Here is a 14,677-nt window from a genome sequence, read left to right on the forward strand (position 1 = left end):
CATGGTACCCAACTACGTTCCGCTACCTTGGTAATTTTATATATTGGTACCCTGCAGATATACTAGAAGGAAATCTAACCAGGGCCATTTCTGTTGTCAGAGTGAAACACAATTTTGGAAGACACTTCCATTAAGTGCCATGGGCCGAATAACACTGACAAAAATGATTATATTACCAAAACTGCTGTATAATTTCTCGAACCTCCCGACCTATGTCCCGGCCAACATATTTAGCAAACTTGAACAACTGTTCTGAGACCTAATTTGGAATAAAGGTAGACCCAGTTTTTGCATTGTGGAAATGATATGCCCCCCTCAGTAAAGGAGGGCTCGTGGTCCCTAACATGGAACTGTACTATCTGGCTGCGCAGTTACAGTGGGTGACAAGATGGCTAAGTGGCATGAGATGAGAAGACACGGCAACCATGCAGCAGTCATGGTCTCAGTCTCAGATCTACCATTTATTTCACTCTATTGCCCGACTCCCACGCCCATCCCAGATATATCTGGAACTGGCACACAAATGCTATAAGAGAAGCTTAGACCTTACCAGGGGTGTGATCCCTTATACCCCATCTCTACTGCTTGAGCGGACACCTAGAGGGAGGATAGGCACCTCAGATTGGGCACTCGCGCACTGGCATAAGGTAGGCTTAGATACACTGGGTGATCGCTACGCCAATGGCTCCCTGCAATCTTTTGAAACACTGACGACGGAATATGATTTACCGGCTGGACAGTTTCTCCTGCATAATTCCCTTTTGAGGTCCCTGACGGTGGCATGGGGAGATCTAATAGTTGAACCAGAAACACACCTTCTGCTGCCATACCTACATATCATGGGAAAAGGATCACACATAGTACATTGGCTAGTAGAGGCGCTACTCACTCACATGCTAAAACCCATGTCGACCCTCCCTGAATGGTGGTAAATGGACAGAGGGCAACCATGGACAGAGAAAGAATGGGGTGCAATTCTGGCCAGCTCCACGCACATACCAAGAAGCTCGAAGTTCAAGCTTATACAAACATACATAATGCAGAGGGCATACCTCTCACCTGAAAAAATAAACAAAAACATTTTACATTACCACCGACGAGCCACTGACATACAAGTGTGAAGTTTGTATTCTAGGCCTTTATCCCAGATCCAAGAAGAACAGAGTCACCTCTAGATTCAGAGACCTAGGATTGATCGTGGCGAAGCGACTAATAACTAAGAGATGGAAACACACTGCCCCCCCAGTAGTGGACAGTTGGACAAAGTCTCTCACGGTGTGGGCACAAACAGAGAGCACAATCCTACATAAGGAGGAAATAGCCAGGCTTCGCAAATACCTGAAAGCGCAATACTGGGACGCTATCCTCACAGCACTCATACATGGGAACAGGTAAGACAGCAACACCCCCTCACAGGATGATAACGAGAGTGATGGGGTCACAAATACAGAGGTGCACTACACTCCAAATTCTAGACGAGACCTAAACCCATAGTTAGTACGCGACTTGTGTCTACAGACTGAACGCTATACTTAGGACAGTAACCTTATACCTGTCGAACCAGGCACCTGATTGCGCAAACAAGACGGCAAGCCACCCCATGCTTTGTCACTGTAACCACATTGTGAACTCACAATATGTGTTTTATCTAGTAATACATGTTCATATATGTATGGTTTGCGGTTGAGAAGGACCCCTGTAAATTTGAAAAAAGCAATAAAGATATTTTTTCAAAAAATGAGAAAGACTGGAGAGAAAAGGTACCATACCCAATTCCCTGCTCCTCCTTCAATAATTTTCCTCTCTATTCTTGAATGTATCCCACTTCTGGTGCATTTTTCTTCTTTAAATGTTTTTTGATTGAATTAATTGTTTCCTAACACTGGGGAGTGTTTTTTTCCGCACTCCAAGGGAGAATATTGCTTTCCTTGTTCTTTTCACTGTCCCCATCCCCTCTTTATTTAATTATATATTTTCTTTCTTTTGTTCCAAAGGATTACCAAGTGTGCTCCTCATTGACAGCCTCTCAACCCTCGACCATACACTTCTCATATAGAAATGTCATGTACTGTAGCGAGCTACATGTGCATACCTTTTTTGATTTTGCTCCCAAAGTGTATTGATCAAAAGACTTCATTAATTCACCGCTCCCAAAGCTAAGTAAAGCAACACAGTGCAGAAATATCCCTCCACCAAACTGAATGCCTCGCATATAGGGAGTTGACAAATCTTATTGATTTAGTGTGATCATCAAGGAAAGGATAAATGAACAGACTGAGTGACATAAATGACCCAGTCAACTTTGAATTCATACAGTGAGTAGGTATTTGCAATGGCATATTGGACAACAGGATACAATGCACCTTTACCAGACTGGTTCCTCGAGCTAGCCCTATTCCTGCCTACACTGTCAATGGGTGTGATTAGCTTGATCAATAGTTATTGAGTAGACCTAAGGCCATGATAACAAGCTCTGGATTGAAGTTTGATGCCTGTACAAAAACTCGTTGGTGCAAGGCTCAGGATTCCAAACTGTGCAATACCTATCCCACCTCAAAAGGAACACTCCTCCTTAACATTCAATTAAACAGTCTTGGTGAGCCCAAACTGAGTTACCAACTACTGCTTACTCCTTCCTTCTGTGTCGCCATATCTAGCTTTATTTTTCTCCCTTCTCTTAATCTGATATATTCTCATATACCGTCACACCCCTAGATTATGTGATGAAAGTCCTTGCTCAAAGACCAGTACTTGGTTTGGATGCCACACAAGCAAAATTCTCAAATGTAGATGCTTAAAGACTATAGACCTTTCTAGAGACTAAAAAAACAGCATTAACTCAGCAGCAGACAGCCTTGCAATGAATCCCAATCATAGCTGATTTACAGGCTGGACATAACAGCGCAAAATACTATAAATATAAACAGTATTTCGTCAGTATGACTATAACCTTGTCATGTAATGTAATAATTGGGACATATTTAAACAAGTGATTGTGCAGATCCATAATCAAATGGAAGAAAAACACTAAATTCGTTCAAAAGATGTAAATTATAAAGACTAATTATCGGTGATGCTTAAAAGCACACCTACATTAAAAAAAGAACTACATGTATTTTGCGATTCCTTAAATGCTATGTAGGAGTGCCCAACAAATTGCAATTTTGGCGTAAGGAATCGCAAAATACCGCCTACTCCAAGTAGATGGTATTTTGCAATTTCCTGTTAAAATGCTTTTTTCTAATTCAAAGTGCCATGTGGCGCACAGACATGTCCTTAGGGCATGTCTGTGCGCCACATGTACTTACATGCACATTCCAGGGGTGCAACAGGTGTCCTTTGGACACCCTGGCACCCTTGAAATTGCGATTCTCAAATTGCGATTTTCTCATAGAAAATTGCAATTTGAGAATGCATCCCCATTCATTCCTATGGGCCTCTTGGCCCATAGGAATGAATGGGACACTCATTCCTTAATTGCGATTCGCAATTAGGGAATTTTAGAGATTCGCAAAAAATGTGCGATTTATTACACACATCCCATTTTGCAATTCTCAAATAGCAATTCCTTAAAAATCGCTATTTGAGAATCACAAAATGTAAATTACATACATATGCCCATAGGTGACTAGTGTATATCTTAGCTTCCTGCTTTATAACAGGTTGTAGAACCAGTGCTTAATTTGTAAAGATGTAAGTGCCAGGCCCTACTCTGGGAGCCAAGTAGCCTATACCACACATTGCCCCTGCCAGCACTGCCACTGACAGTACCAACACAATCACAAACTGCGACCCTCTAGCGTGAAAATGCAGACTATTCCAGACCACCCAAGGCTATAAGAATGGCATGGGTGACAGGCATTATTAATTTTTAATGTATATTGAATTATTGAACACTGTTGTTAAGCTCATCTCAAAACTAGACAGACTGCGCCACCATGTGTTGAACTGTCATTAGTGCCGGTGTTGAGAATTAAGTGCCGGTGCTGAGCACCAGAAAGCACTGGCTCAAAATAAGTAGTGAACAGAAGGCTGCAAAGCACAGCTGCAAACTGTATCCTTTGTTTAAAGTAGAGCCCACTTTACCTTTGCATAGTATTATTTACACAGGATTCCTGTCCCCACTGTATTTTGTTGAATGGCTCAAAGATAATAAACCATATCTTCTATGGCAGCCCCTGTCCCTTTCTCACAGAGAATAAGATCCACTATGTCCTAGTGAAAACATTGCATTCACCATCCACACTACATATTCATACCCCTGCTCTCAAAAGAGCAAAAATCATGTGTGATTGTCCGATTCGTAACAAAGGCAGTTTCACGCTGGCACCAAGGACTATCTTTCTTTCGTGTCGTACTTGAAAAAAATGTTTTGCACCTGCCTCACATAGGTGGGTTCTGTAGTCTGGGCAGATTGATAAACAGCAAGAGACCAAGCCTTTGGCAAATGGGCACAATAGGCAACTACGATAACACAAGGTCTCACACTGCTATTTATTTATATTGATGTAGTTCTTGTTGAATTATAAGGCAGCAAAGGAATGAAAGTGGAAGATGGAGGCCAAAGATAAAAACAGGTGACATTCACAGACTAGTTGAATCTAGTTCCTGCTATCGAGAGGAAGAGTCTGGTTATTCCTCTGAGTAATTCAAAATAGACCAATAAATTGTCCCTATAACAAACGTTTTTCTACGCGGCTGTCTCTGATTTCTACGTTTCCTAGGGTCAATTTATAATCAGAGTCTTGAATCAGAAAAAGGCCTGAGTTTCCTCTGGATGAAGGAGCTGTTGATTGAGTACTGAAGTCAAACTGACCACTTTTTCTGTGGCTTCCATCTCATTGATTGGAGAAGGAGTGATCGTGTTATCCAGTGCTAAATTCAGGTTGGGAAAAGGATTTTGCCTATGGATTAATTTACTGTGGTATTTTCGGCCTCAAGGCCTGCATGGACTTTGGCCATTGAAAATCAATGTTAAAGTTATCCTGTATTCTGTAGACAGCCAGTGTAAGGATCGCAGGTGCAGAAGTGATGTAATCCATCTTTTTCAAGCCTAGAACTAGCCTTGCTGCTTGAATTTGACCCACCTAAAGTTGCTGCTTTTTCTGGAGGTCTATGTACAGGCTGATACAATACGGAACACAGCAGACTAGATTGTCTTTGTGATGAAAGCTTAACATTGGTATAACTTTACCAAGCGTATGAAGGTGAAGGGATGCGCTGCATATCACAAAGTTCATTGAACAAGAGTCTGTGGACAAAACGACTTGTGGAGGGAGTTTCAGTAGGTGCACTGCCTAACAATTATTACTTTGGGCCCAATTTGCAAAGGTAAACTTAGACCTGAAGTCCAAGTTTAGACCAGAAATCTAAACTTAGATTTCAGGTATAAACTTAAACTTCAGGTCTAAAGTCCGACTTTAGGTCCAAAGTTGGAATTCAGGTCTAAACTTAGGGGTTGATTACAAGTTTGGCAGTTCATAGGACCGCCAAACCCGTGGTGGTGTGCTGGCTACCGTGGCACCAGCTGTCTGACTACCCTATTATGAGTTTGGAGGTTGGACCGCCGCAGGCCCACTGCTACAGCCGGGGAGCTGCCATTCCCCGGTGGTGTTCGCCGCGGTGTGAGGCTGTAATATGTTGGCAGTGCCATTGCAGCACCGTCAAGCATATTACAAGTTTCCTCATTGCCTGCCTTTTGAGGCGCATGAAAATGCTGGCAGTGAGGCAACACCCCTTGCTGCCTCAGGCCTTGGGGATGCATGCAGGGAGGCCCATATTGTGCCTCCCAGTGTGCATACAACTTCTTTCCTGCATGGCATGGACTGCAGAGTTGATGCCGTGTAGCAACGGGCTTTGGCGCTCCCATTGCAGTGCCTTTTTCAAAGGCACACGGTGGGACTGCCAAAGGACTGCCCACCAGACAACAAGAAAATGTGTCATTTGCCGGGTGTCCAGTGGTGGACTTTGGTGGTGTGGGAGCGGGACGCTGGCGTGGCAGCCCCACCCTCACACCTCTAAAGTCATAATCAGGCCCTTAGACTTCAGGTCGAAACTTAGATTTCAGATTTAAGTTTACATTCGTGAATTGGGTCCTGTGTGTCTAATTTATCAAAGAATAGGATTTCTGTTTTTCAGCCATTGAGACTGAGGTTGTTTTCCCTCATCCGTTCCTGAACATCAGTGAGGCATGAGCTGCTGTCAAATCTGTCACTGTCTTTTCGTCTTCAATCATTATCGGTGTGTTATGTGCCTAAGTTTGAAATGGCATCTTAAACTGGTCAATAATTATAATCCTTGCATACTACATAATATATCTTCTTGAGTGCTATGCAAACTGCATTGAAGGGATGGAGACTGGTCCAGGATAGACCACCAGGCCTTCAAAGGTTCACCTAATACCGGTCTCTTGCCTCCTAACTGACTCTAGGTTTTCAGGGAGCCACTCTTTCTCATGCATAAGGAAAAAACCGACATTAGCTTACATTGAAGAGACAACTTAAATTTGGCAAATGAGCTGCAGAGAGCTCAGGGGAGAAAACCTGCGCTGAGAATTGTTTTTTAAACGCGTACAACGGTGAAGAAGGTGAATTATAAATGTTAAGCACGTTCATATAGTTTTTGTGAAACGGGATGACAAATAACTCAACATATTCACTAATTCTGATGAAAAAATGATGAATTTTTTTTGCTGAATCATAATTAGGAATTCAGTGGCAAACTCTCATCTTTAGATATTTCACCGTGCAGGTGTCGCCAGTACAAATAAAAGCAAAATAAAATCCGCAGACTGCGTGAAAAGGGTCTGGGGAGCGGCGTCCCATGTTTACTCTCATTGCCTAAGGTCGAAGATTGTAATGAGGCAGTAAAACGTCATCTGCAGCACTGGGAATCAGGTGCGGTCTAAAGAAGACCTAACATTCAGACATTGAAAGATTTAACGTTTTGACATTCCTACAGTCTCCTCTCCAGGTTAAAACAAATGCTAACAGTTGATTTTTCAAATCTAATGGAACTGTTTTTCCCCCCGAAAAATAGAAATTGCGAGTTATCTGTTAATCTATATTTCCAATTCCAGCGTTCATTCCAACACGTTTACTTCTATTCATGTAGGTTTGAGGCCCAATTAGTACATTCTTCATAAGCAAATCTCTCAGGCCTTGATGAGTGTAATAGGACTAAGTAAAACTAGCATGTACTATGGTAAAATGCATAAGATTTCACTTACGATGACTTATTCAGTACAATATTTAATACATTTGTGTTTATATTTTGTGACATTTTCAATCTAACCCCAACTTGCCACACTTTGCTTAATTTTGTTTTATTTGTTATTTTTTTAATGTATTGGATAGTTCACAAAGCGAGCTCCAAGAACTACTGAAATATTCTATAGAAAATGTTAACGCTGCATGAGGCACTTACGTTGGAACTGTACGTGAGGATGAAGCAAGATTGAAGAAATGCTGATGTAAGTGAAACTATATGCTCATTTTGTTTCACACACAATCAAGTTCGAGGCACTGGAAGGTAAGGTGATATATCCAGAATCACACAATTTGTGGCCAAGTGCTGAACAGTGGCGGCTCCTCCACTAAGGCGGAGGAGCATCACCCCACTGCTTGAACTGCAAGCTGAATACAGAAAATAAAATGATAATCCATTTTTTTATTATCATGTTGTTTTATTATCATGTTGAAGCCAGGGGTGCGGGGCTGGGTTCCCCGTGTCAGCGGGAGGAGTGGTGGTGGCACCTAAAGTGCGCATGATGGTTTGGCCGGACATCTCAGGCCGGCCAAAGCCTCATGAGCACTCTGCATGTTCTCCACGCAGGCTGTCTTACAGCCTGCATGAAGAATATGCACATCCTGCCAGGCCCTGTTTGAGTGCTGAACCACGGCGTTCAGACCAATCACAATGCTGCTAAGGCACTCACCACGAGTGTGGGGCCTCCGTCAACGAGTGTGGGGCCTCTGCCACATCTGTGGGCCTCTGCCATGAGTGAGCATGCCCTTTGTGAATTGGACCCTCAGTTCTCTGGCATAACATGTAAGAAGCAAGCCAGTAATAGATACTCTTTTCATTACAGTACAATCACACCAAATTTCTCACAATCAGTTGTATCACCCTGATATGCGTCTATGCTTATATTGTGCCTCGAGGAGCAGTGTCTTGTTGGCGCTAGCTCGTCCCTAGAGGATGTGAGCTCTGTGTGAAATGAATATACACTTCCATGCTGCCACAACAAACTTAAAAAGGAATGATAATTTGAGGAAGCTCCTTAATTAGCACTTCTCATTACGGGTCTGTAATTAGCTTGGAGCTGTATATATTTAAAAGATCAAGCACAAACGCGTACATGCACAAAGGGCAACTTGCAGCGCTCTGTATAAAACTCTCTGATCTAAAATATAAAAAACTGAAAATTGTTAAAAAATCAATTCTGGTGTGCCAAATTTCAAGATTTACAGTCCTTAGAAATTGTATCTGAAAATCCATGGTAGTTTTGATAATCGGAATACGCCCTTTGAAAGAGCGATAACAGTGACTTTTTCATTAGGGGACTTGAACCTGACACGTTGAATTATGAGGTTTTCCTGCAGCCTTGATAAATTCTACAAGTTAAAAATTAATTTCACATTTCTTCCTAGAAGTCTTTGATGAAGTATCTGTTTTCATTGTGAATGCATGGAAAACCCCAAGGGGCGCCTGGGAAAATGTGTTCCCAGAGATACAGACTCCCTGTGAAGCTAATTACTGCTTTCATTGTGATCCACAGATTCTCTCCCCTCCTTCCCTTTGAATTGAGCCCTTGCTGAAACTGGAATCCTTTATCGGATTATACGTCGGGGGTTGTCTGTGCTGTGGCTGGTACAAATTAAATTACCATCGAAGGCAAGCAAATAAATGTACATGAAATTATAGATTTAAGGCTTTGCTTAACATGCATTGCAAACCAGAAGGAACCTTTCAGGCTGTGCTGCAGCACAACGCGGCAGTGCTGATCGCCATTTAAAAATAATCCTTTGGTTTTACTTGGCTTGTCCTGTGTAACTATTGGGTAGAGAAATGATGAAGAACATAGCAAAAGGAGCCAAAGGATGAAATGGAGAGCACACTATAAAGTTGCAAAACACAGATTGGCAGTAGGCGCCACAAAACAGGAAGCAGAATAGATAGGGGAGAATGTCGCTCGTAATTTAGCTCTGATGCTCTGTGTGAAACATCGAAGACAAATGAGGAGTCGCTGGCTAATGAAGAAATAGTCATAGGGCCTGATTCACAAAGGTAAACTTTTACCAAAAGTCTAAGTTTACAACTTTTGGTATTCACAAAGGTAAGTTACGAGTAGTATCTTTATGTCCGCACTCAGAGACTCCGTTTCGGGTGTGGAGTGGAATCTCTGCAGCGGTGATTCCGTCCCAACAACGTACGTAAAGCTACTACTCATAACTTACCCTTGTGAATACCAAAAGTTGTAAACTTTTGGTCTAAGTTTACCTTTGTGAATCAGGGCCCTAAACTGTAAGGATGTCTTTATTTCTTAAGCTGAGGCATTCTCAACATTCAGACCTGCATTCACATGACTGGAATAATGAGAGGGAAGACAAAATGGAAAAATGCTGACATAATATTAAACATCTACCCCCGAAACAGCAGCAAGTAAGAGTGAGGGAGGAGTACTGAGAAGACATGACAGTTCGTTACTTAAATATTCTCCATCAAAGTTCTCTGGTTTTAGCAGAGTTCTTAATCCATTCAGCAATGGTACCCCCTAGGAAGGATCCACTCAAAGAACTAGAAAACAATGACTCTTCTGCACACATGGGTATTCTCCGAAGAAAACTGTAACACTGTAAAAACACACAACAAAAAGATCCTGCACCAGATTAGAAAAATAAAGTAATTTTTAATACATAAAACAAGACCAAAATAGCAAAAATCCAATCAGTAGAACTGGAGGTTTAAAGATTTCAGTAAAAATAGCGCCAAGAAGCACAAAGTGCCAACTGTGGATAAAGCTAAAGCTAAAGTCACAAGTTCAGGCCGACAGTGATAGAGCACAGGCCGCCTACGGGGATCTGATTAGACCCGCTAAACAAAGTACCTTAACCCCTGGTTTGCGGAGTTTTAAGAGGGTCCACGTCGAAGATGCATTGCGCAGCCGAAGCAATGCGTCGGTTGAAAGATGCGGCAAGGCTGCATTGCAAGGTCCTGCGTCATTGGCGAGGTTCCCGTCTACTAGGGCTGGGATGCGAAGTCCGCCGTCAAGGATGCAGTGCCGTAGTGGGGGAGATAGGTCGATTCCGAGGAGCTGCGATGCAGAGTCTGACACTGAGACTGCCGTCAATGAGGGATGCGAGGGCCTGAACAGAGGATGTATCATGCACCGGCTGTTCCGATGAGGTGACAGGCTGCAATGTGATGTGAGTGTTTGCAACGATACCGATAACCTCAGCAGCGGTGATGCGTCTGTTCTGCTCGGAGTTGCGCCAGGCAGCGGTTGAGATATGTCAGTTCTGTGGGATCCACAGAGGCTCTAATCGGAAGGCTAGCCAGCTAACCCTTGGAGTCACACTGGGGTCCTGGGTTCAGCAGATGCAGGTCCAGTCCTTCTCACCCAGGCAAGAGGGCAGCAGACAGCAGGTCAGTACTGTAGAACAACTAGTGCAAGAGGCCTAATAGTAGCATTTAATTTACAGGCCCTGGACAGAGGTAGTGACTCTTTACTAGGGTCGTACAAGTAAATTATATATGCCAATTGGGTAGCCAATTCTATCATGTTCTGAGCGTGTACAAGCATTTTAGCACTGGTTAGCAGTGCTGATGTTTGCAGAGACATAAAGCCAGCAAAAATGGATTCACAAACCAGAGGATTGAATGAAAAATTTTATTGGGTAAACTACACCTAGGATGTCAGGTCTAGCACGTGTATTTAACTTGTAGCTGAGAAGATCTTTGCAATTTCACATTCATAAGTACTGCAGACTTTCATTACCCTCTCCTGGTCCAATCCAGTTTTCGGAAATGCTAACGATTCTGGCACCTCCCTGCTTTTAGCTTGAATAGGAGGCAAAGATGGCTTAATTAATGGCAGAATACTACAGTTGGTTCCGTGGGACAGAACAATTTCTTAGTGTTTCGTAATTAATATGAGCGAAGGAAACACACCAAACAAATGTTTTACAAAGGATTGGAACAATTAGTTTCTTATTTCAGTATGAAAATATGGCTGTCACAAGAACATTTAGACAAATTTGTTCAGACAAAAACGACATTTAGTGAACATGTAAATCAAGTGAACAAGGTGACAATGTGACATTGTGCAAAATGGATTATATACAACAAGGGAGACTGTAAAGACAGTAATTCAAAAACATCTGTCCTTTTAAAATTGTTTTACATGTTTTCGACAACCCCTAGCAAGATACTTATTTTAAGCTTTGGGGTGATGAAACATTAGGACATCTTGTGACAGCCATATTTTCATACTGAAACCAACTGTAGTGTTTTGGTTAATCGCCCAGGTTCTAAGGGATAAGGGGCTACCCCATTCTTATTTAAGTTGATTAATGCCAGGGCATACCATAACGTGTATTTGTAAAGCAGCGGTCACCCGAAGGCCTCTTGGCGCTGAATAACAGATGTTTATTGTTTCCCAACTTAATTGTACTCATTTTAGTGACCTCAGAAGGATGAAAGGCTGAGTGGACCCGCCGGGATTTGAACCAGGGGCCATGAGGTCGAGTACAGACCTCTATAGTGGACGCATGAGTCAACTAAGCCACCATACGAATGACTTTGTCAAATAGAGTAGTAGGAGACTGAATGGCTAGGACCCTGGGTGCCCCTTGGTTTGCGCCTGAAAGCAGCTCATAGACTGTTAAGTTTTCAGAATGGGTAAAGCTACTGGACACTGTGGAGGTTTCATGCTATGCAAAAGTAAACCATGTGACTTAACCGTGTCACCCCAGCATTCCCTCTCCTGTCCTAGCATGCCCATAGCAGACGCCCCTCATAGTAAACCTGCTGGGGAGAGGCCAAGATCACACTGATGAGCATCCTTGACCCTTCCATCGCCTCGTTATTGGCTGGAGGGTTTATAAAAGAGGATGCTGCAGGGTGGCTGGGAGCTCTCCTGTCCTCTGACGGGGTCATTCATTGTCTGTGTTGTATAATTAGAAGATACATATAAATGGAATGAGAACTGAAAGTAACATGAGTTTAAAATAAATATACAAGTAATACGTTTCTTGCTGTACAAAAGGGGGTGGAGATGGACGGAGCATCTGAATCAATCAAACACTCACACCGAGTCAAAAGATCTGGGTTTAATCCATCACCATTCTTTAGCCCACTCTGCCACCCCAGTTCAGACATGGCTATATGCAAATCAGTCTGACCCTGTGCCTCATGGGAACAGTCCAGCCCGAACTGCCAAGCCATGTCTTCCCTGGACCGGAAACAAGCTTCCGAGGACCGGTTTCTGGCATTCCAGCCGTCTTCAGCCCGGCTTGCTTGAATCCAGTGGCAAAGTGAGCAAGGGACTCACGTCTGAGCATACCCTGCCACACTTATGGCGGCCAAAAGCGGTACAAAAGGGGGTGGTGATGGACGGAGCATCTGAATCAATCAAACACTCACACCCAGTCAAAAGATCTGGGTTTAATCCATCACCATTCTTTAGTCCACTCTGCCACCCCAGTTCAGACATGGCTATATGCAAATCAGTTTGACCCTGTGCCTCATGGGAACAGTCCAGCCCGAACTGCCAAGCCATATCTTCCCTGGACCGGAAACAAGCTTCCGAGGACCGGTTTCTGGCATTCCAGCCGTCTTCAGCCCGGCTTGCTTGAATCCAGTGGCAAAGTGAGCAAGGGACTCACGTCTGAGCATACCCTGCCACACTTATGGCGGCCAAAAGCGGTACAAAAAGGGGTGGTGATGGACGGAGCATCTGAATCAATCAAACACTCACACCCAGTCAAAAGATCTGGGTTTAATTCATCACCATTCTTTAGCCCACTCTGCCACCCCAGTTCAGACATGGCTAAATACAAATCAGTCTGACCCTGTGCCTCATGGGAACAGTCCAGCCCGAACTGCCAAGCCATGTCTTCCCTGGACCGGAAACAAGCTTCCGAGGACCGGTTTCTGGCATTCCAGCCATCTTCAGCCCGGCTTGCTTGAATCCAGTGGCAAAGTGAGCAAGGGACTCACGTCTGAGCATACCCTGCCACACTAATGGCGGCCAAAAGCGGTACAAAAGGGGGTGGCGATGGACGGAGCATCTGAATCAATCAAACACTCACACCCAGTCAAAAGATCTGGGTTTAATCCATCACCATTCTTTAGCCCACTCTGCCACCCCAGTTCAGACATGGCTATATGCAAATCAGTCTGACCCCGTGCCTCATGGGAACAGTCCAGCCCATACGTTTCTTGCTGGGCAGCTAGGACCCAAAAACCAGGCCTGGTGGCTCAGTGGACTAATGCATTCAATTCAGGGATATGTACCTGACCCCTGGTCACAGGTTCAAATACTAGCGGGACCATCAGCCTTTCATCCTTCAGAGGTCGACAAAACGAATAACACGAGGTGGCTAGCAATAAATATGTGTCTTTCCGTGCCAAGCTATCCTTCGGAGTGAGTCTGCATTTTACAAAAACACGTTACTTGTTACCAACTTCTGAACTTGGTCTTGCTAATTACAGCAGCTACAGAGAGCTTTGTGCCAAACAGCACCTTTCAATAACATAGTCAAAAAGGCAGAGGAGCGCTGTAATGATGTTACATTTGTCTAAAATCAAAGGGAGTGAATTTCTCACTGCATAAAGCACTTGTTAATACCACAATTGTTGAAAACGAAGACTTTATAATCTAAATTGAAAGATTTGATTTTGCATACAACCAACACTAACTTCCCTGCTTCTTCATGAGTTCTTCAGTGTGGGAAACAATTAATAAAGCATGAGCATACACATTAAGTGTTTGGGAGCATCACTTTCCCTCCTAACTGGCCATCTAATAACACTAGGGGCATTATTACGGTAAAAGGGACCGCCCGCCATAAGGGTGGGGGTCCCGTGGGGGCAATTAGGATGCGCCTGCCACAGTAGAGGGCGCATCTCGTATTTTTAACATTGCTGCCAGCGGTGCTGAAAGCACCGCCCGCCGCAATGCTAAAAATACATTTTGTGCTTTCCAAAGCACAACGTGACAGGCACCGTACGGTGCCTGCCATGTTGTTCTTTGAAAGGCAGGGGGGTACCATAGGTACCCCCCTTGTGCACCCCCTACCCCCCCGGAGTCCATGGGGGCCCGCAACGGGCCCCCCAAGCAGACTCTGCATGCCTTTCCGTGGCGGCAATGCCGCCACGGAAAGGCATTTACAAATGCACATACTAATATGGCTGGCGGTGTCTGAAAGACACCGCCACCATATTGAACCCTTTTCCGCCCGGTCGACATGTCGACCCGGCGTAAAAGCGGCGAACTGTCTTTCCGTCCGCCGCGGACCCCTCAGCCATTATAATACGGTGGGGGGTCGTTTCTACAGGGATCGCGGGTGGATTGCTCCCGCCGTGCCGGCGGTGACTACTGCTGCCCGGCGGGGGCAATCTGCCCGTCATCCTAATGGGGCCCAAGTACCGTACCCCATAACATTCATTTGAA

General features: G+C 44.0%; 1 protein-coding gene across 1 annotated transcript in view; it reads left to right on the forward strand.

Annotated features, from left to right (window-relative positions):
- MTUS2 (microtubule associated scaffold protein 2) overlaps window positions 1-14,677 on the forward strand; it is a 1,701,731-nt gene that overhangs the window by 499,652 nt on the left and 1,187,402 nt on the right. Inside the window, exon 4 of the mRNA XM_078657132.1 lies at window positions 7,356-7,471. The gene's annotated coding sequence lies outside the window, so the exon portion shown is untranslated. The remainder of the gene's footprint in view (window positions 1-7,355; window positions 7,472-14,677) is intronic.

This window comes from Lissotriton helveticus, chromosome 8 (genome assembly GCF_964261635.1).
Source record: "Lissotriton helveticus chromosome 8, aLisHel1.1, whole genome shotgun sequence".
Classification (NCBI taxonomy): Eukaryota; Metazoa; Chordata; class Amphibia; order Caudata; family Salamandridae; genus Lissotriton; species Lissotriton helveticus.